The sequence below is a fragment of the Stomoxys calcitrans genome, chromosome 4 (genome assembly GCF_963082655.1).
Source record: "Stomoxys calcitrans chromosome 4, idStoCalc2.1, whole genome shotgun sequence".
Lineage (NCBI taxonomy): Eukaryota > Metazoa > Arthropoda > Insecta > Diptera > Muscidae > Stomoxys > Stomoxys calcitrans.
This window is the reverse complement of record NC_081555.1, coordinates 144637330-144657955: the sequence shown is the minus strand read 5'-3', so window position 1 is coordinate 144657955 and position 20626 is coordinate 144637330. Positions and strand designations below refer to the sequence as shown.

The following is a 20626-nucleotide window of genomic DNA, read 5'->3' as shown; positions in this document are numbered from 1 at the left end:
GACGAAAGGTTGTTTAGATATATACCTGAGGTGATGGGTATCCTAAGTTCGGTCCGGCCAAACTGAACACCTTTTTAGCATTTTTTTTCAGTTTCTTTAGGATGGACAGAGTATAACTTTTTAAACAGTGATTATTCACTTATTTATCTTGATGATACTTGTAAAACTTTTCTCCAAAAGTTATCGCTATGCCGCAAGTTGCATCGCCTATAAAAATGGAAAGCTCATATCGTAGGGCTAAACCATGAACCACGTAGTGCTTATTGGTATGTCTTTCCTATTTTCCTGTATGGTGGATTTTTAACTAAAAAGTTCTCTTAAATCAACATTTTTAGGTGTCTCAAACAAAATGACAAATTAAGTATACCCTCCCTCCTTTTCTAATGCAAGACATTAAAGAACAGACATCATATTTGTTATTCTTTTCCCACACACGTTTCCTATGCTACAGCTATTACTTAGCAGCAACGGAAGAAAACTTTGTAACCGGAAGTTGCTGCTGCCACTGTGTTGAGATATACACACATAAATAATATTCGACAGATATACAACTCTTGGCAAACTTGGTCACACATACAAACAATATGAACTATTACAAAAGACAACAAAATTGAAGTTGTAGGCAATGTCATGGACTCCATTCATTTGCATATTCGATTTAGTCCATTGATAAAGAAAATTTTGTTAGGGATTAAAAAAGGTTTTAAAATTTTTATTTAAGAAACTTTTTCCAAGAAGTTATTTAAAATTGTATTAAAAGTTGTGAGCACCATATTGAGTATTATCTAACTAGGAATAAATTATGAAAAAGTTTGATGGAACAGGTCAAAATTTCCTCAGAAAGACTTAAGATATGGTTCTTAATGCTGTTGATTTGTCTATTAAACAGAATGTATTTGAAAAAGTAATTGACAGAACTTTTTCAAAATTTTTTCATATTTCATTTTCTTATATAATACAATAATACAAAATTATATTTTTGCCAACTTTTCCTTAGAATAAGTTAAGGCGTAATATTTCAGAACATTTTGTTTTTTAGAAGTTTAAGAAGGGTTCTTACAAAGTTTTTCAAAATTTATCTTAAACAAAATGTATTTCACTTTTTCAAAGTGTTTCTGCATAAATTAGTTTATTAAATATGGTCAAACTCCTCTCCTTCTGTTTATCCTCTGTTCGATCTGTTACAAACAATCTCATTTAATTATAAAACCTTGCACCACAGTAGTTGTTTAGCAAAGTATTATTTACTCTACACCACCACAGTGGTATAGGGTATTATAACTTTGTGCATTTATTTGCAATACTAAGAAGAAGATGTGCTAGACCCATTAGTAAGCATACCGATCAACTTAGAATCACTCTTGATTTTATTTAGATATGTCCGTCTGTCCATGTATTCTTTTGATCATGGTACAGGTCGCATTTGTTGTCCGATTGTCATAAAGGCGTTAAGTTCGGCCGGACCGAACTTTGGATACCCACCACCTCGGGTATATATGTAAAACACCTTTCATCAAAATCCGGTGCAAATTGCATACCTTTTGTCCCATAGCAGTTATATCTAAATATATTCCGATTTGGACCAAATGCTAATAAGTACAAGTCATTGCTCAATTGTGTATAACAAAATATTGGTCTTTTTAGTAGGTATATCTAAAAACAAGTAAGAAGGCGTTAAGTTCGGCCGGGCCGAACTTTGGATACCCACCACCTCGGGTATATATGTGAACCACATTTCGTCAAAATCCAGTGAAAAATGCATACCTTATGCCCCATAGCAGCTCTATAGACATCATCCGATTTAGACCAAATGCTTATAAGTACAAGTCATTGTTCAACCGAGAGATCGGTCTATATGGCAGCTATATCCAAATCTGGACCGATCTGAGCCAAATTGAAGACAAATATCGAAGGGCCTAACACAAGTCATTGTCCCAAATTTCGGCGACATCGGACAATAAATGGGCCCAAAACCTTAAATCGAGAGATCGGTCTATATGGCAGCTATGTCCAAATTTGAACCGATCAGGGCCAAATAGAAGATAGATGTCGAAGGGCCTAAGGCAAATCACTGTCCCAAATTTCAGCAAAATCGGATAATAAATGTGGCTTTTATGGGCCTAAGACCATAAATCGGAGGATCGCTCTATATGGCAGCTATATCCAAATTTGAACCGATCGGAGCCAAATTGACGAAGGATGTCGAAGGGCTCAACGCAACTCACTGTCCCAAATTTCAGCAAAATCGGATAATATATGTGGCTTTTATGGGCCTAAGACCATAAATCGGAGGATCGGTCTATATGGCAGTTATATCCAAATCTGGACCGATCTGCGCCATAATTCAGAAGTATGTCAAGGGGCTCAACTTAACTCACTGTTCCAAATTTCGGCGACATCTGACAATAAATGCGCTTTTATTGGCCTATGACCCTAAATCGGAGGATCGGTCTATATGGCAGCTATATCCAAATCTGGACCGATCTGCGCCATAATTCAGAAGTATGTCAAGGGGCTCAACTTAACTCACTGTTCCAAATTTCGGCGACATCTGACAATAAATGCGCTTTTATTGGCCTATGACCCTAAATCGGAGGATCGGTCTATATGGCAGCTATATCCAAATCTAAACCGATCTGAGCTAAAAAGACGAAGGACGTCGAGGTGCCTAACACAACTCATTGTCCCAAATTTCAGCAAAATCGGATAATAAATGTAGCTTTTATGGGTCTAAGATCCTAAATCGCAGAATAGGTCTATATGGCAGCTATATCCAAATCTGGACCGATCTAAGCCATATTGACGGAGGATGTCGAAGGGCGTAACACAACTCACTGTCTCAAAGTTCAGCAAAATCGGATAATAAATGTGGCTTTTATGGGTCTAAGACCCTAAATCGGCCGATAGGTCTATATGGGGGTTATATCAAGATATAGAATAATAAATGTGGCTTTTATGGGCCTATGACCCTAAATCGGAGGATCGGTCTATATGGTAGCTATGTCCAAATCTGGACCGATCTGAGCTAAATAGACGAAGGACGTCGAAGGGCCTAACACAACTCATTGTCCCAAATTTCAGCAAAATCGGATAATAAATGTGGCTTTTATGGGTCTAAGATCCTAAATCGGAGGATAGGTCTGTATGGCAGCTATATCCAAATCTAGACCGTTCTGGGCCAAATTGACAAAGGATGTCGAAGGGCCTAACACAACTTACTGTCCCAAATTTCAGCAAAATCGAATAATAAATGTGGCTATTATGGGCCTAAGACCCTAAATCGGCCGATAGGTCTATATGGGGGCTATATCAAGATATAGCCCATCTTCGAACTTAACCTGCTTATGGACAAAAAAAGAACCTGTGCATAATTTAAGCTCAATATCTCTATTTTTAAAGACTGTAGCGTGATTACGGCATACAGACGGACAGACGGGCGGACATGTCTAGATCGTTTTTGATTTTTACGCTGATCAAGAATGCTTTATAGGGTCGGAATTGGATATTTTGATGTGTCGCAAACAGAATGACAAAATGAATATACCACCATCCTTCGACGATGGTGGGTATAAAAAGGTAAGGAAAGGCCTGAAAGATCAATATCCTAATGGCTAATTTAACTTCCAAAAAATGTCCTATCAAAATAGGACCAAAACGTAAACTGCAATACTAACAATAAATATAGCATAGGAAATTTGTTATACCCTACACCACTGCTGTGGTACAGGGTATTATAACTTAGTGAATTTGTATGTAACACCCAAAACGAAGAGAGATAGACCCACTGATAAGTATATCGATCGACTCTGTCTGTCTGTCCGCCTGTCCGTCTGTCTCTCCGTCTGTCTGTCCGTCTGTTTTTGCGTATGTCTATCCGTCTGTCTGTCTGTCCGTTTGTCTGTCTGTCCGTCTGTTTGTCCGTCTGTCTGTCCGTCTGTCTGTCCGTTTGTCTGTCTGTCCGTCTGTCTGTCCGTCTGTCTGTCCGTCTGTCTGTCCGTCTGTCCGTCTGTCTGTCTGTCTGTCTGTCTGTCTGTCTGTCTGTCTGTCTGTCTGTCTGTCCGTCTGTCCGTCTGTCCGTCCGTCCGTCTGTCCGTCTGTCTGTCTGGCTGTCCGTCCGACTGTCTGTCCGTCTGTCTGTCTGTCCGTCTGCCCGTCCGTCCGACTGACTGTCTGTCCGACTGACTGTCTGTCTGTCTGTCCGTCTGTCTGTCTGTCTGTCTGTCCGTCTGTCTGTCCGTCTGTCTGTCTGTCCGTCTGTCTGTCCGTCTATCTGTCTGTCCGTCTGTCTGTCCGTCTGTCTGTCTGTCCGTCTGTCTGTCCGTCTGTCTGTCCGTCTGTCTGTCCGTCTGTCTGTCCGTCTGTCTGTCCGTCTGTCTGTCCGTCTGTCTGTCCGTCTGTCGGTCCGTCTGTCTGTCCGTCTGTCTGTCCGTCTGTCTGTCCATCTGTCCATATTAATTTGTATACAAAGTACAGGTCGCTGTTTTCATCCAATCGTCTTCAAATTTGATACAGGCATGGTGTTGAACCTAGAGACAAAGCCTATTGAAATTGGAAAAAATCGGTTCAGATTTGGATATAGCTCCCATATATATGTTTGTCCAATTTTAAGTAATAATGCAATAAAATGGTCATTTGTGAACCGATTCTCTCGAAATTTGGGGAGGAATTACTTTATGACTCTTGACATTACTGGTGAATTTCATGGAAATCGGTTCAGATTTAGATATAGCTCCCATATACATATATCGGCCGATTTTCACTCCTAGGGCCACTTCAAGCGCATTTATTGACCAATCATCCCAAAACTTAGTACAACGATTTCCTCGACGACTTCCACAATGTCTATAAAATTTCTTCGAAATCGGTTCAGATTTATATATTTCTCCCATATATATGATCGTCCGATTTGAAGTAATATTGCAATAAAATGGTCTTTTGTTAACCGATTCTCTTGAAATTTGGCAGGAAGGATTTTCTCTTGACTTTCGCTATTACTGGTTAATTTCATGGAAATCGGTTCAGATTTAGATATAGCTCTCATATATATATCGCCCGATTTTAACTTCTTGAATCACAGCAAGCGCATTTATTGACCCATCTTGCCAAAATTTTGCAAAACGCTTTCCTCGACAATTTCCACAGTATCTGAGAAGTTTGCTCGAAATCGGTTCAGATTTAACTATAGCTCCCATATATATTATCGTCCGATTTGCAGTAATATTGCAACAAAATGGTCTTTTGATAACCGATTCTCTCGAAATTTGGCAGGAAGGATTTTCCTATGACTCCCGACATTACCGGTTAAATTCGTAGAAATAGGTTCAGATTCGGCATTGTGCATTGTTTGACCAATCTTGCCAAAATTTTGCACAACGCTTTCCCGACGACCGAGAAGTTTGCTCGAAATCATTTCAGAATTAGATATAGCTCCCAGATTTTGGGTAATTTGCAATAATGTTGTCATTTGTCAACCGTAGTTATTTCAGTTTGAACATATTTGCTCGCCGAGGTCCATCAAAATTAGTTCAGAATTGGAAATAGCTCCCACATTATATTTATGGGGTAGGTGTAGGGTATTATACAGTCAGCACCGCCCGACTTTTGCCATTCCTTACTGGTTTCGATATACATATGTTGCTTAGATGCATCTCATTTCAAAATACACAATCTTGGCAATACAATAAGGAAAAATTGGTCATAGAAATGTATCTCAATGTTTAATCTTAAATTACTTATTCGCATCACAATTCAAGTTACTTTTAAATTACCATTCCACTTTTAGCAGAAATTTCTATTCAAATGTTGTAGCATGTTTAAGAATAATTTTAAAAAATAAAATAAACTAAGACTAACTACATATTTGTATATTTTTTTTCTAAACATATGTACATATATTTGGGAAATATAATAGTCTGCACATAGTCCTTTGGTCTTGTTTAAATTTATTTCATTTTTATTTGTTTAGGCCAAGGGATGCTTCGCTTTTTTGTTATCCTTTTTTTTAAGGATACGAAAGTATTTCCAACTTAACTGGTACCATTTAGTTAGTTATAACAGAGAAGCAGACAAACAGACTGCCAGATAGACAGACCGACAGACAGACAAGAGTCAAGCATGACCTTAGATTTTGGTTTGGTCTTCTGCTTGGATTTCTTGTTTGTTGTTACTGTAAAATATGATGAACCCTTCTAAACCTTTAAAGTAGTTTGTTTAAACCCCTTTCCGTTTCATCTAATCCATTGTGAGAAGAAATGACACATGACTCTTTCTGCAGCAGCAACTAACCGAAAATTCTTATTTTTTAAGGTCTCTCGTTTTATACCCACATTGGTTTTGTTTTTATTCTCTGGCCTTCTACATTTATGTATATTTTTGTTATGTAAATATATACGAAAGCTTAAGAGAACGATATATGTATGTGAAGTTACAAAACGATACTTTAAACTTTATTTCCAAATGTGATTTTTCCCATTTACGTGGTGGACCAGCATTTGGGGACTATCCACATTTATATTCACAACCACTCATTCAAGGTTATATTTTGTTTTGCTAACAAGATTATTGTGGCATATTTCACAGATGTTGCAACGAAACAAAAAAAAAAAGAGTCCATGTGGAAAAACAGAAATATAGAAATTACAATGGGAAGACCATAGCAGCAGAACAGTCATAACTGTAAGCACAGCACAGATTGTAACTTTGAGCTCAGAGCTCAGATTTTGTGAAGTACTCATCGTTTTCTGCTAAAAACTACCAGGTGCGTCCACAGGTTGTTTCTTAGATGTACAGAGTTGCTTCAAACGCAGCCGCTAACAATCAGCAGCTTCTAGGGGAGAGCCTAAATCTGGGACTGAGTGACACCGCCATTTACTAAGACACCGAGTGGTTATGATAAACTAAATGATAAGGCGAGTTATTAGCAACTTTAAATAATCAAGCGGTATCATCAGCGTCTGTAGCCATGATAGGGGCCGCTAGAAGAAGAAGTAAAAGGCGTTAAGTTCGGCCGGGCCGAACTTTGGATACCCACCACCTCGGGTATATATCTAAACAAACTTTCATCAAAATCCGGTGAAAATTTATACCTTATGTCCCATAGCAGTTATAACGAAATATGATCCGATTTGGATAAAATACTAATAAGTACAAGCCATTGTTCAATAGTGTATAACAAAATATTGATCTTTTTAATAGCTTTATATAAAAGTAAACCGATCTGAACCATATACAACATGGATGTTGAAAAGCCTAACATATGTGCCTGTGTCAAATGTCAGTGAAATGGGATTATAAATGCGCCTTTTTGGTTCCAAGACTTTAAATCGAGATATCGGTCTATATGACAGCCATATGCAAATCTTGATCGATCTAGACCAAATTGCAGATATATGTGGAAGGGCTTAACTTTACACTCTGTCCCAAATTTCGGCAACTGCACCTTTTATGGGCCCAAAACTTTAAATCGAGAGATCGGTTTATATGGCAGCTATATCCAAATCTGGACCGATCTGAGCCAAATTGAAAAAGGATATCGAAGGGCCTAACATAACTCACTGTCCCAAATTTCGGCGACATCGGACAATAAATTCGGCTTTTATGGGCCTAAGACCCTAAATCCGCGGATCGATCTATATGGCACCTATATTCAAATCTAGACCGATCTGGGGAAAATTGATGAAGAATGTCGAAGGGCCTAACACAACTCACTGTCTAAGACCCTAATTCGAAGGATCGATCAATATGGCACCTATATCCAAATCTGGACCGATCTGGGCCAAATTGAAGAAGGATATCGAAGGGCCTAACATAACTCACTGTCCCAAATTTCGGCGACATCGGAAAATAAATGCCCCTTTTATGGACCCAAAACCTATATCCAAATCTGTGCCATATTGCAGAAGTATATCAAGGGGCTTAACTGAACTCACTGTCCCAAATTCCGGCGACATCGGACAATAAATGCGCCTTTTACGGGCCCAAAACCTTAAATCGAGAGATCGGTTTATATGGCAGCTATATCCAAATCTGATATCATCAGGGCCAAATTAACGAAGGATGTGAAAGGGCCTAACGCAACTTACTGTTCCAAATTTTAGCAAAATCGGACAATAAATGCGCCTTTTATGGGCCTAAGACCCTAAATCGGAGGATCGGTCTATATGGCAGCTGTATCCAAATATGAACCGATCTGAGCCAAATTGACGAAGGATGTCCACGGGTCTAAGACATCTCAGTGTCCCAAATTTCAGCAAAATCGGATAATATATGTGGCTTTTATGGGCCTAAGACCCTAAATCGGAGGATTGGTCTGTATGGCAGCTATATCCAAATCTGTACCGATCTGGGCCAAATTGACGAATGATGTCGAAAGGCCTAACACAATTCACTATCCCAAATTTTAGCAAAATCGGATAATAAATTAGGCTTTTATTGGCCTAAGACCCTAAATCGGCGGATCAGTCTATATGGGGGCTATATCAAAATATATTCCGATATAGCCCATTTTTGAACTTAACCTGCTTATGGACAAAAAAAGAATCTATGCAAAGTTTCAACTCAATATCTCTATTTTTGAAGACTGCAGCGTGATTTCAACAGACAGACGGACGGACATGTCTAGATCGTCTTAGATTTTTACGCTGATCAAGAATATATATACTTTATAGGGTCGGAAATGGATATTTCGATGTGTTGCAAACGGAATGACAAAATTAATATACCTCCATCCTTCGGTGGTGGGTATAAAAAGTAATGTTACACTGTGACCAACCTCAATTCAGCAGTTGATTCCATATCCATTGACTGAATTTAAGGACAAAGCTCAACAACACTACTAGCGCGATGAAAAGAACACAAATGTGACGCCGTCAATTCTCAATCGCCTCATTTTTCTGGTATAGATGGTGTTGGCAAAGTGCCATAATTTTTTTTCTATAATCTTGTATATAAAATTCAATTTGTGTTTGTTTCGTATAGACTCAAAAACGGCTGAAACGATCACTTTGAAATTTTCACAGATTGTGTAGGTTGGTCTGGAAGAAAACATAGGCTATATAATTTTGTGAAATCGGGAGGGGGGTGGACCCTCCCCCTTACCCCAAAGTACTACCCAAAAATAAAAGTGGAGCGATCAGGACAGTATGAGATTCAAATGAAAGGTATTCCAGAGTACAGTAGGAATTTCATAATAAAAGTTGGGTCCAAGTACCTGGGGGGCCGCACCAGCCCCAAAACCCCTTAAAATGGGTTTATTTAACGATCATGACAATATGGGACTCAAATGAAAGGTATTCGGGAGTAAATAACGAATATGGTCAGGAAGAAGAAAAACATGCTTTTTAATTTGTTGATGTCGGAAGGAGGCGTATCGTTTATTTTTAGATATAGCTACTTACAAGACCAATATTTTGTTATACCCAGTTGAACAATGACTTGTGCTTATTAGTATTTGATCCAAATCGGAACATATTTCGATATAACTCCTATGGGACATAAGGTATGCAATATTCACAGGATTTTGATAAAAAGAGTTTTACATATATACCCGAGGTTGTGGGTATACAAAGTTCGGCCCAGCCGAACTTAACGCCTTTTTACTTGTTTTCTGTGTGGTTACTTGTAAAAGACTGTAGCATGATTTCAAAAGACATGCAGACATAGATTTGTATATGGTCCTAGATTTCTATGACGACCAAGAATATATATTGGAAATAAATATTTCGATGTTTTGCTAAAGAAATGACCGGTGAAGTCCTTCGGTGAAAATTTTAGATTTTTGCTAGCAATTTCATCAAAATTCAGTTTCCATCAATATAACTCTACCAATATATCATTTAATAAGGCCCACTGTTCCCCACCAATGCCAAATGTTCCATATACGAATTAAAAAAGGAATAAATGTGTATATGTAAATGTATAGTACTTTGAGAGGATAAAATACACACACTCACAGACTCACTCGCTCAAAACCGCTGAAAACAAAAAATGTCTCAGCGAAGAACAAACAAATATCATAAATTGTATCATGAAAATAAATAATAAATAAAAAAGCTGTAAACATTGGGAATTAAATCAAGGAAAGTATGACAAAAGAAGCGGATTTATGTAAACGCCATTATTTTCACATAAATTTTTAGGCGAAAATAATGATGAATGAATTGATCCAGTCATAAGAATGTCGACATAAATCTTTTTTTCCCCCGAAAACATTCAAACATTTTTTCGCAAATTGTATTTTTATGGGATTGATAAGAGATTGTTTTTGTTCTTATTATTCTGGCAACAAAATATTTCACACAATTTTAAAAATAATTGAAAAGAATATTAGGGAATAAGAAATTTCGTTAAGAGAAGCATGTAAAGAAGTTTTAGCATTAAACAGAATTATTATTGTTTATTGAATAAATATTTTTTCTATATGATTTTCAGAATATTGTTGTCCACTTGTAATAAGGATTCAGACATCCGAAGAATTGTATAAATGTTGAACTCTCGTTCATTTAAAGGTCTGTGATTTAAATGTATGCAATGCTCTGTAATGGTTTGTTCATTGTTCATATCCTTTGTATGAGTTACTGTAAATCCTTATTAACATAAACATTCAGCACAGCTTGGCTGGCATGGAGTATAAATTTATGTTTTTCTTTTAATTCCATGTTCGTGTATTAATTTACTGCAATGTGATAATGACATCGTCAGTGTTGTAAATGCAGCCTGAATGGAATCAATTTCCGTTATTTACATTTTAATGTCCATGTGATATTTCTACTTCAATAGTCAGCAAATAAAAATTTGCATGGAAAGATCAAATTGAGGAACAACATAACAACGAAAAAAGTCCATATCATTGATAAACGACATTCCTATTCATAGGACTCATTAAAGTTGTTAGCATTTAGTGGTGATGATGACCACCGCTGAAAATTGGTTCTGATCTTAGCAAACATATGACCATAAGCATCCTGTGTCGCAACCGGACATAGTGATAGTGTGGATGGTGCATGCTTCTTGATTTATATACATAGCTCATAAAAAACTTTGCAATAGTTGCATATAAAGTCGTAAAGCTGGTCCAAATTTGAATGGATTCCGCAGAAATCGCTGAAAGGGTGACCTGTCAGCATTACTGAAGGAAAGTTGGTGTCGCTCCATTCCATTGACGATCAATTGGGTCTGACTTCGAATCCGATCTACTCGTTGTCATTCATTTTCATTCCATCACAGGCCGAGACTTCAAGAGATTGAAGACAGGAGGTGGATTATGGATGTAACACTCTGCCAGGATTTGCTGGCCGTTTAATACATGCAAGACGCAGTGATGCTGTTGTTCCACAAACGATTCACTGACACTTTACAATCGTCAATATCTATCGAAGGTGTATATATCGAGCACTCAGAGGCTCTTGAAGTTCTGTGCATGAACATTAAATGTGATGTCCGTCGGTCAAAACATGTATCCGAAGTGTCGAAGAAAGCATTCAAATGCTTGGGCTTTCTTAAGCGGTGTAAGAAATATTTCTCTCCCTCTGATATGAATATCTTTATCACGTTCATGAGGCCGAATATGGAATATAATTCGCATTGCTGTTGATTGGAGATGGAAGGGTATCCAACTTTCTTGGTTCCTTTGAACATCGTCGAAATGTGGGTTGTGTGGCGGTGAATCAGACTTCTGATTCGTCAATGAAGGTTTTTTTTTCTCAAAAATACAAGACTTTCTAGAAGCTCATACCAGCTTACAATAGGTTGGCAGGTAATTGGATCATGCTACAACCGAGCGATTTTTTTGTTCACAGGGAAGGTTCGTATGTGGAATCTTTCCCGCAACCTACGACATCCAGAAACTCAAAATAAATGACAATAAACACTACTCTTTTTTCCCCTCTCAAAAAAAAAGGGGGGCTACACATAAATTCGAATTGTAATTTCAAGTTCACACTCTACTGTGAAATACCTTTAATTTAATACCCATATTGTCCCAATCTTACCGATTGGTCCGTTTGGGCGGGTTTCGGGAGTTAGGGCACCCCCATGGTTATTTAACCCCTCAAAGTTTTATACCAATTTTGTGTTTTTGGTTACCATAAGTAAAAAGCTAATTTTGCCCATGAAAATTCCATTGAAGAATAGCGGCAAACTTCTCACATATCAATGAGTCCGAACGGTGTGCCGCAACGTGACACTTCTTTAGGGAGAAATTTTTATATTCCAATTACCTTACGAATTAGGAGGGCATAACCAGCGCTAAAAATTATTTTTATACCCTCCACCATAAGATGGGGGGTATACTAATTTTGTCATTCTGTTTGAAACTACTCGAAATATTCGTCTGAGACCCCATAAAGTATATATATTCTTGATCGTCGCGACATTTTATATCGATCTAGCCATGTCCGTCCGTCTGTCCGTCCGTCCGTCCGTCCGTCCGTCTGTCTGTCGAAAGCACGCTAACTTCCGAAGGAGTAAAGCTAGCCCCTTGAAATTTTGCACAAATACTTCTTATTAGTGTAGGTCGGTTGGTATTGTAAATGGGCCATATCGGTCCATGTTTTGATATAGCTGCCATATAAACCGATCTTGGGTCTAGACTTCTTGAGCCTCTAGCGTGCGCAATTCTTATCCGATCAGAATGAAATGTTGCACGACGTGTTTTGTTATGATATCCAACAACTGTGCCAAGTATGGTTCAAATCGGTCCATAACCTGATATAGCTGCCATATAAACCGATCTTGGGTCTTGACTTCTTGAGCCCCTAGAGTGCGCAATTCTTATCCGATTGGAATGAAATTTTGCACGACGTGTTTTCTTATGATATTCAACAACTTTGCCAAGTATGGTTGAAATCGGTCCATAACCTGATATAGCTGCCATATAAACCGATCTTGGGTCTTGACTTCTTGAGCCTCTAGCGTGCGCAATTCTTATCCGATCAGAATGAAATGTTGCACGACGTGTTTTGTTATGATATCCAACAACTGTGCCAAGTACGGTTCAAATCGGTCCATAACCTGATATAGCTGCCATATAAACCGATCTTGGGTCTTGACTTCTTGAGCCTCTAGAGTGCGCAATTCTTATCCGTTAGGAATGAAATTTTGCACGACGTGTTTTCTTATGATATTCAACAACTGTGCCAAGTATGGTTGAAATCGGTCTATAACCTGATATAGCTGCCATATAAACCGATCTTGGGTCTAGACTTCTTGAGCCTCTAGCGTGCGCAATTCTTATCCGATCAGAATGAAATGTTGCACGACGTGTTTTGTTATGATATCCAACAACTGTGCCAAGTATGGTTCAAATCGGTCCATAACCTGATATAGCTGCCATATAAACCGATCTTGGGTCTTGACTTCTTGAGCCCCTAGAGTGCGCAATTCTTATCCGATTGGAATGAAATTTTGCACGACGTGTTTTCTTATGATATTCAACAACTTTGCCAAGTATGGTTGAAATCGGTCCATAACCTGATATAGCTGCCATATAAACCGATCTTGGGTCTTGACTTCTTGAGCCTCTAGCGTGCGCAATTCTTATCCGATCAGAATGAAATGTTGCACGACGTGTTTTGTTATGATATCCAACACCTGTGCCAAGTATGGTTCAAATCGGTCCATAACCTGATATAGCTGCCATATAAACCGATCTTGGGTCTTGATTTCTTGAGCCTCTAGCGTGCGCAATTCTTATCCGATCAGAATGAAATATTGCACGACGTGTTTTCTTATGATATTCAACAACTGTGCCAAGTATGGTTGAAATCGGTCAATAACCTGATATAGCTGTCATATAAACAGATCTGGGGATTTGACTTCTTGAGCTTTTAGAGGGCGCAATTCCTATCTGATTTGGCTGAAATTTTGCATGACGTATTTTATTTTTACTTTCAACAACTGTGTCAAATAAGGTTCAAATCGGTTTATAACCTGATATAGCTGCCATATAAACCGATCTGGGATCTTGACTTCTTGACCCCTAGAGGTCGCAATTATTATCCGATATGACCATCAACAAACGTGTTTATTATGGTCTGAATCGGTCTATAGCCCGATACAGATCCCATATAAATCGTTCTCTCTATTTTACTTCGTGAGCCCCAATGGGCGCAATTCTTATACGAATTGGCTGAAATTTTACACAGGTCTCCAACATATAATTTAATTGTGGTCCGAACCGGACCATATCTTGATATCGTTTTAATAGCAGAGCAACTCTTTTCTTATATCCTTTTTTGCCTAAGAAGAGATGCCGGGAAAAGATCTCGACAAATGCGATCCATGGTGGAGGGTATATAAGATTCGGCCCGGCCGAACTTAGCACGCTTTTACTTGTCTTGCTAAATTTCAGCCAACTCAGAAAATAATTGCAGCTCACAGGGCCCCAATATTTTAAATGTGAAGATCGGTGTACATGGGAGCTATATTGAAATCTGAACCGGTATTACCCTTCGACATCCTTCGTCAATTTGGTCCAGATCGGATCAGATTTGGACATAGCTGCCATATAGACCGAACCCTCGATTTAAGGTTTTGGGCCCATAAAAGGCGCATTTACGGCCCGATGTCGCCGAAGTTTGGGACAGTGAGTTTAGTAAAGTCCTTTGACATACTTCTGCATTATGGCACAGATCGGTCCAGATTTGAATATAGCTGTCATATAGACCGATCTCTCGGTTTTAGGTTTTGGGGCCATAAAAAGCGCATTTATTGTCTGATGTCGCCGAAATTTGAGACAGTGAGTTGTGTTAGGCCGATGTCCTTCTTAAATTTGGCCCAGATCGGTCTTGATTTGAATGCAGCTGTCATATGGACCGATCTCTCGATTAAAGGTTTTGGGCCATCAAAGGCGCATTTATTTCCGATTTCGCCAAAATTTGGGACAGTGAGTTTTGTTAGGCTCTCAAGATTTGGATATAGCTACCATTGGCACCATAAAAGGGGGCCTTTATTATCCTATTTTGTTTTGTTTTCGTCAAAATCAGTACAGATTTAGATATAGCTCCCATATATAACATTCCGATATGAAATTTGATGACTGTAGCAGCCACAATTTTGGTCGGATCTTTACAAAATTTGGCATGAGCTGTTCTATTTGACTCCATAGCTTGTAAATTTTTTTTTAAAAATCGGTCTAGATTTAGATATAGCTTTCATATATATCTTTCATCCAATTGGGTCACTAAAGGCTATAGAAGCCTCTGTTTTTATCCGATCTTTACAAAAGTTTGCATGTGATGTTTTATATAACGCCTCAATATGTGTGCATCGGTTCAATTTTAGATATAACTCCAACATACATCATTCATCCGATTCTATTCAATATTTCAATAGGTATGCAAAATTAAAGTCTGACTAGATTTCATCATAGGTTCCATGTATTGGGAGTAGTATGTGTGGTACGGTGGTGTAGGATACAATATAGTCGTCTACGCCCGACTTTAGTATTTGTTGCCATTTTATTGAATGCCATTATGGCAATGCAAATGTTTTATAATTTGTAGATTACTTTCCTGTTACAATTGTTTTCCTATGAAAATAGCAATTATACAAAAACATGTGTCTACTACACAGAACATTTAATCCTCTTAATTGTTTCAATGATTTTAATAAAAAAAAAACATTTCCTTTTGTCTCTTTGCAGGTTGGTTGGGTGTAATTAAACAATTAACTCAATTGTTGCAACAAATGTAAGATAATGTGTCACAAATAGATGTTATCGGAATCAATCATAAAACAATTACTATTTATTGGAGGGAGCAAGCAAAATTGTACACAGATATTGATTGAAAAAATCTACTCATAAAGTTAGACATTTTCTTTTATATGGAAAAGAGAAAATTTTTAATGAATTGTATTTAGAACAAATAAAAAGGCGTTAAGTTCGGCCGGGCCGAACTTTGGATACCAACCACCTCGGGCATATATGTAAACCTCCTTTTACCAAAATCCGGTGAAAATGCACACCTTATGCCCATAGCGGCTATATCGAAATATGTTCCGATTTGGACCAAATACTAATAAGTACGAGTCATTGTACTTTTGTGTATAACAAAATATTGATCTTTTTTGTAACTATATCTAAAAATAAAACCGATCTGAACCATATACGACACGGATGTTGAAAAGCATAAAATAAGTCAATGTGTCAATTTTCAGTGAAATATGATTATAAATGCGCCTTTTATGGTGCCAAGACTTTAAATCGAGATAACGCTCTATATGGCAGCTATATCCAAATCTGGACCGATTTGGGCCAAACTTCAGAAAAATGTCGAGGAGCATAACACAACACACAGTTCCAAATTTCGAAGAAGTCGGAAAATAAATGCGCCTTTTATGGCCCTAAAACCCTATATCGAGAGATCGGACTATATGGCAGCTATATGAAAATCTGGACCGTTCTAGGCCAAATTAAAGAAAGATGTCAGGTAGCCTAACACAACTCTGTCTCTCAAATTTCGGCGACATCGGACAATATATGCGCCTTTTAAGGGCCCAAAACCTTAAATCGGGAGATCGGCCTATATAGCAGCTATATCAAAATCTGGACCGATCTGGGCCAATTTGAAGAAGGATATCGAAGGGGCTAACACAACTCACTGTCCCCAATTTTTGTAAAATCGAACAATAAATGCGCCTTTTATGGGCCCAAAACCTTAAATCAAGAGATCGGTCTATATGCCAGTTAAATTCAAATCTGGACCGATCTGAGCCAATTTTGTCCCAAACTTCGCCGACATCGGACAATATATGCGCCTTTTAAGGGCCCAAAACCTTAAATCGGGAGATCGGCCTATATAGCAGCTATATCAAAATCTGGACCGATCTGGGCCAATTTGAAGAAGGATATCGAAGGGGCTAACACAACTCACTGTCCCCAATTTTTGTAAAATCGAACAATAAATGCGCCTTTTATGGGCCCAAAACCTTAAATCGAGAGATCGATCGGTCAATATGGCAGCTATATCCAAATCTTGATCGATCTTGGTCAAATATGAGAAGGATGGCGAGTAGCTTAAGACATCTCACTACCCGAATTTCAGCAAAATCGGAGGATCGGTCTATATGGCAGCTATAACCATATCTGGATCTGGAAGTCGAATTGCCCAACAAAACTCACTGTCCTAAGTTTTAGCAAAATCGGATAATAAATATGGCTTTTATTGGCCTAAGACCTTAAATCAAGAGATCGGTCTATATGGCTGCCTTATCCAAATCTAGACCGATCTGAACCAAATTGACAAAAGATATCGGAGGGCCTAATGCAACACACTGTACAAATTGCATCAAAATCGGATAATAAATGTGGCTTTTATGAGCCTAAGACCCTTAATCGGAGGATCGGTCTATATGGCAGCTATAACCAAATCTAGACCCATCTGGGTCAAATTAAGGAAGGATGTCGTAAGGCCTAACACAACTTACTGTCCCAAATTTCAGCAAAATTGGATAATAGATGTGGCTTTAATGAACCCAAAATCGTAAATCGGAGGATCGGTCTATATGGCAGCTATATATCTAAATTTGGACAGATCTGGGACAAATTGACGAAAGATGTCGAAGGGCCTAACAAAACTCCCTTTTCTAAATTTCAGCAAAATCGGATAATAAATATGGCTTTTATGGGCCTAAGACCCTAAATCGGCGGATCGGTCTATATGGGGGCTATATCAAGATATAGTTCGATATAGCCCATCTTCGAACTTAACCTGCTTATGGACAAAAATAGAATCTATGAAAAGTTTCAGCTCAATATCTCTATTTTTAATGACTTTAGAGTGATTTCAACAGACAGACGGACGAGCAGACGGACGGACATGGCTAGATCGTCATAGATTTTTACGCCGATCAAGAATATATATACTTAATAGGGTCGAAAATGAATATTTCAATTTCAAAAGGAATTACAAAATGAATTTAGCCCCATCCTTCGGTGGTGGGTATAAAAAAACAGTAATGTCGTGCTATGTTCGGCCGTGCCGAATCTTATATACCCTCCACCATAGATCGCATTTGTCGAGGTCTTTCCCCGATATTTTTTTAAGGCAAACAAAGAATAAAAGAAAATAATTGCTATAATATTGGAGCTATATCAAGTTATGGTCCCATTCGGACCATAATCGAATTAAATGTTGGAGACCATAGTGGTAGTCATTGTGTAAAATTTCAGCCAATTCGAGTAAGAATTGCGCCCTTTAAGGTCTCAAGAAGTAATATAAGGAGATCGGTTTATACGGGAGCTGTATCAGGCTATAGACCGTTTCGGACCATATTGGACACGTATGTTAAAGGTCATGGGAGAAGCCGTTGTAAAAAATTTCAGCCAAATCGGATAATATTTGCGCCCTCTAGACGCTCAAGAAATCAAGACCCCAGATAGGTTTATAAAGGGTGATTTTTTTGAGGTTAGGATTTTCTGCATTAGTATTTGACAGATCACGTGGGATTTCAGACATGGTGTCAAAGAGAAAGATGCTCAGTATGCTTTGACATTTCATTATGAATAGACTTACTAACGAGCAACGCTTGCAAATCATTGAATTTTATTACCAAAATCAGTGTTCGGTTCGAAATGTGTTCATTCACCGTAACGTTGCGTCCAACAGCATCTTTGAAAAAATACGGTCCAATGATTCCACCAGCGTACAAACCACACCAAACAGTGCATTTTTCGGGATGCATGGGCAGTTCTTGAACGGCTTCTGGTTGCTCTTCACTCCAAATGCGGCAATTTTGCTTATTTACGTAGCAATTCAACCAGAAATGAGGCTCATCGCTGAACAAAATTTGTCAAAATTTGAAAACATTTCGAACCGAACACTGATTTTGGTAATAAAATTCAATGATTTGCAAGCGTTGCTCGTTAGTAAGTCTATTCATGATGAAATGTCAAAGCATACTGAGCATCTTTCTCTTTGACACCATGTCTGAAATCCCACGTGATCTGTCAAATACTAATGCATGAAAATCCTAACCTCAAAAAAATCACCCTTTATGACAGCTTTATCTGGTTAGGAACCGGTTACAACCATTCTAAGAACAGTTGTTGGAAGTCATAATAAAATACCACATGCAAAATTGCAGCAAAATCGGATAATGATTGCACCTTCTAGTGGCTCAATAAGTCAAGTTCCGTGATCGGCTTATATGGCAGCTACATCAAAACTTGGACCGATTTGAACCATACTTAGCGAAGTTGTTGGAAGTGATACCAAAACACCACGTAAAAAATTTCAGTCAAATCGGATGAGAATTGCACCCTCTAGGGGCCCAAAAAGCCAGACCCAAGATCGGTTAGCTATACCAAAACTAGGACCGATTTGGCCCATTTACAATCTCAACCGACCTACACCAATAAAAAGTATTTCTGCAAAATTTCAAGCCGCTAGTTTTACTTCTTCGAAAATTAGCGTGATTTTGACAGACGGACGAACGGACAGATGGACAGACAGACGGTCGGACAGACGGACGGACAGACGGACGGATATTGCTAGGTCGACTTAAAATAACATGACGATCAAGAATATGTATTTTTTATGGGGTCTTAAACGAATATTTCGAGGAGTTTCAAACAGAATGACGAAATTAGTATACCCCAGTCTTGTAAAACTGAATAAAAATTTTGTAAAACACATGCTAAGTCTGTTGCTATAAGAATACGATTCCAATCGATGTGCCATATTGTCTGATGTACAGATTCAAGTTCTTGGGCCCATAAGTGGTGCTTTTGTTGCCGAATTTCAGCGAGATTGGGTAACAAAAGCGAAATTGAGATAGGCTAAAATGGACTCCTAGGTAACCTTGCCAAATATGGACAATGTTTGCATATCGCTGTTGAATGGATCAATCTCCCGAGTTATGGTTTTTAACACACAAAAGTCGATTTCATTGAAATTTGGATCAGTGATAACCGTGCTTATTATGGTCTATATGATTGGAGCATATTCGGATAAAACTGTCATTATACAGATCTCTGGATTTAAGGGCTTGCACTCATAAAAGGCGCATTTGTAAGCCGATTGTATTGAAATTCGTCACAGTGTATTGTGTTACACCTCTCGACATCCGTTCCAAAAATGGTTCAGATAGGGCTGTATTTGGTTATAGCTGCCATACATACCGATCACCCGATTTATGTTCTTGGTCCCACAATAGACCAAGATCAAGATTCTTGATGAGTATTATTTAGATCGGACTTTTTTTTTTGGATATGTTGCTATGTACATCGATTTCCCGGTTTAAGTTCTTGGTCTCATATATGTTGTGTTTATTAACTGATTTTGCTAAAATTTCGAATAGTGAATTGTGTTGGAAACCTCGACGACAGTGCAGAGCATGATTCAGATCGCGCTATAAATGGGATTATTTCGCCATATTTTGACGACATGTGGTAAATGCAAATATCCGATGCGATGGGTAACCAAAGTTAGGTTCTATGTATTGGGTTGCCCAAAAAGTAATTGCGGATTTTTTAAAAGAAAGTAAATACATTTTTAATAAAACTTAGAATGAACTTTAATCAAATATACTTTTTTTACACTTTTTTTCTAAAGCAAGCTAAAAGTAACAGCTGATAACTGACAGAAGAAAGAATGCAATTACAGAGTCACAAGTTGTGAAAAAATTT

General features: G+C 38.1%; 1 protein-coding gene across 1 annotated transcript in view; it reads left to right on the top strand.

Moving 5' to 3' along the window:
- LOC106091643 (uncharacterized) overlaps positions 1-20626 on the top strand; it is a 739869-nt gene that overhangs the window by 420375 nt on the left and 298868 nt on the right. The window lies entirely within an intron of this gene.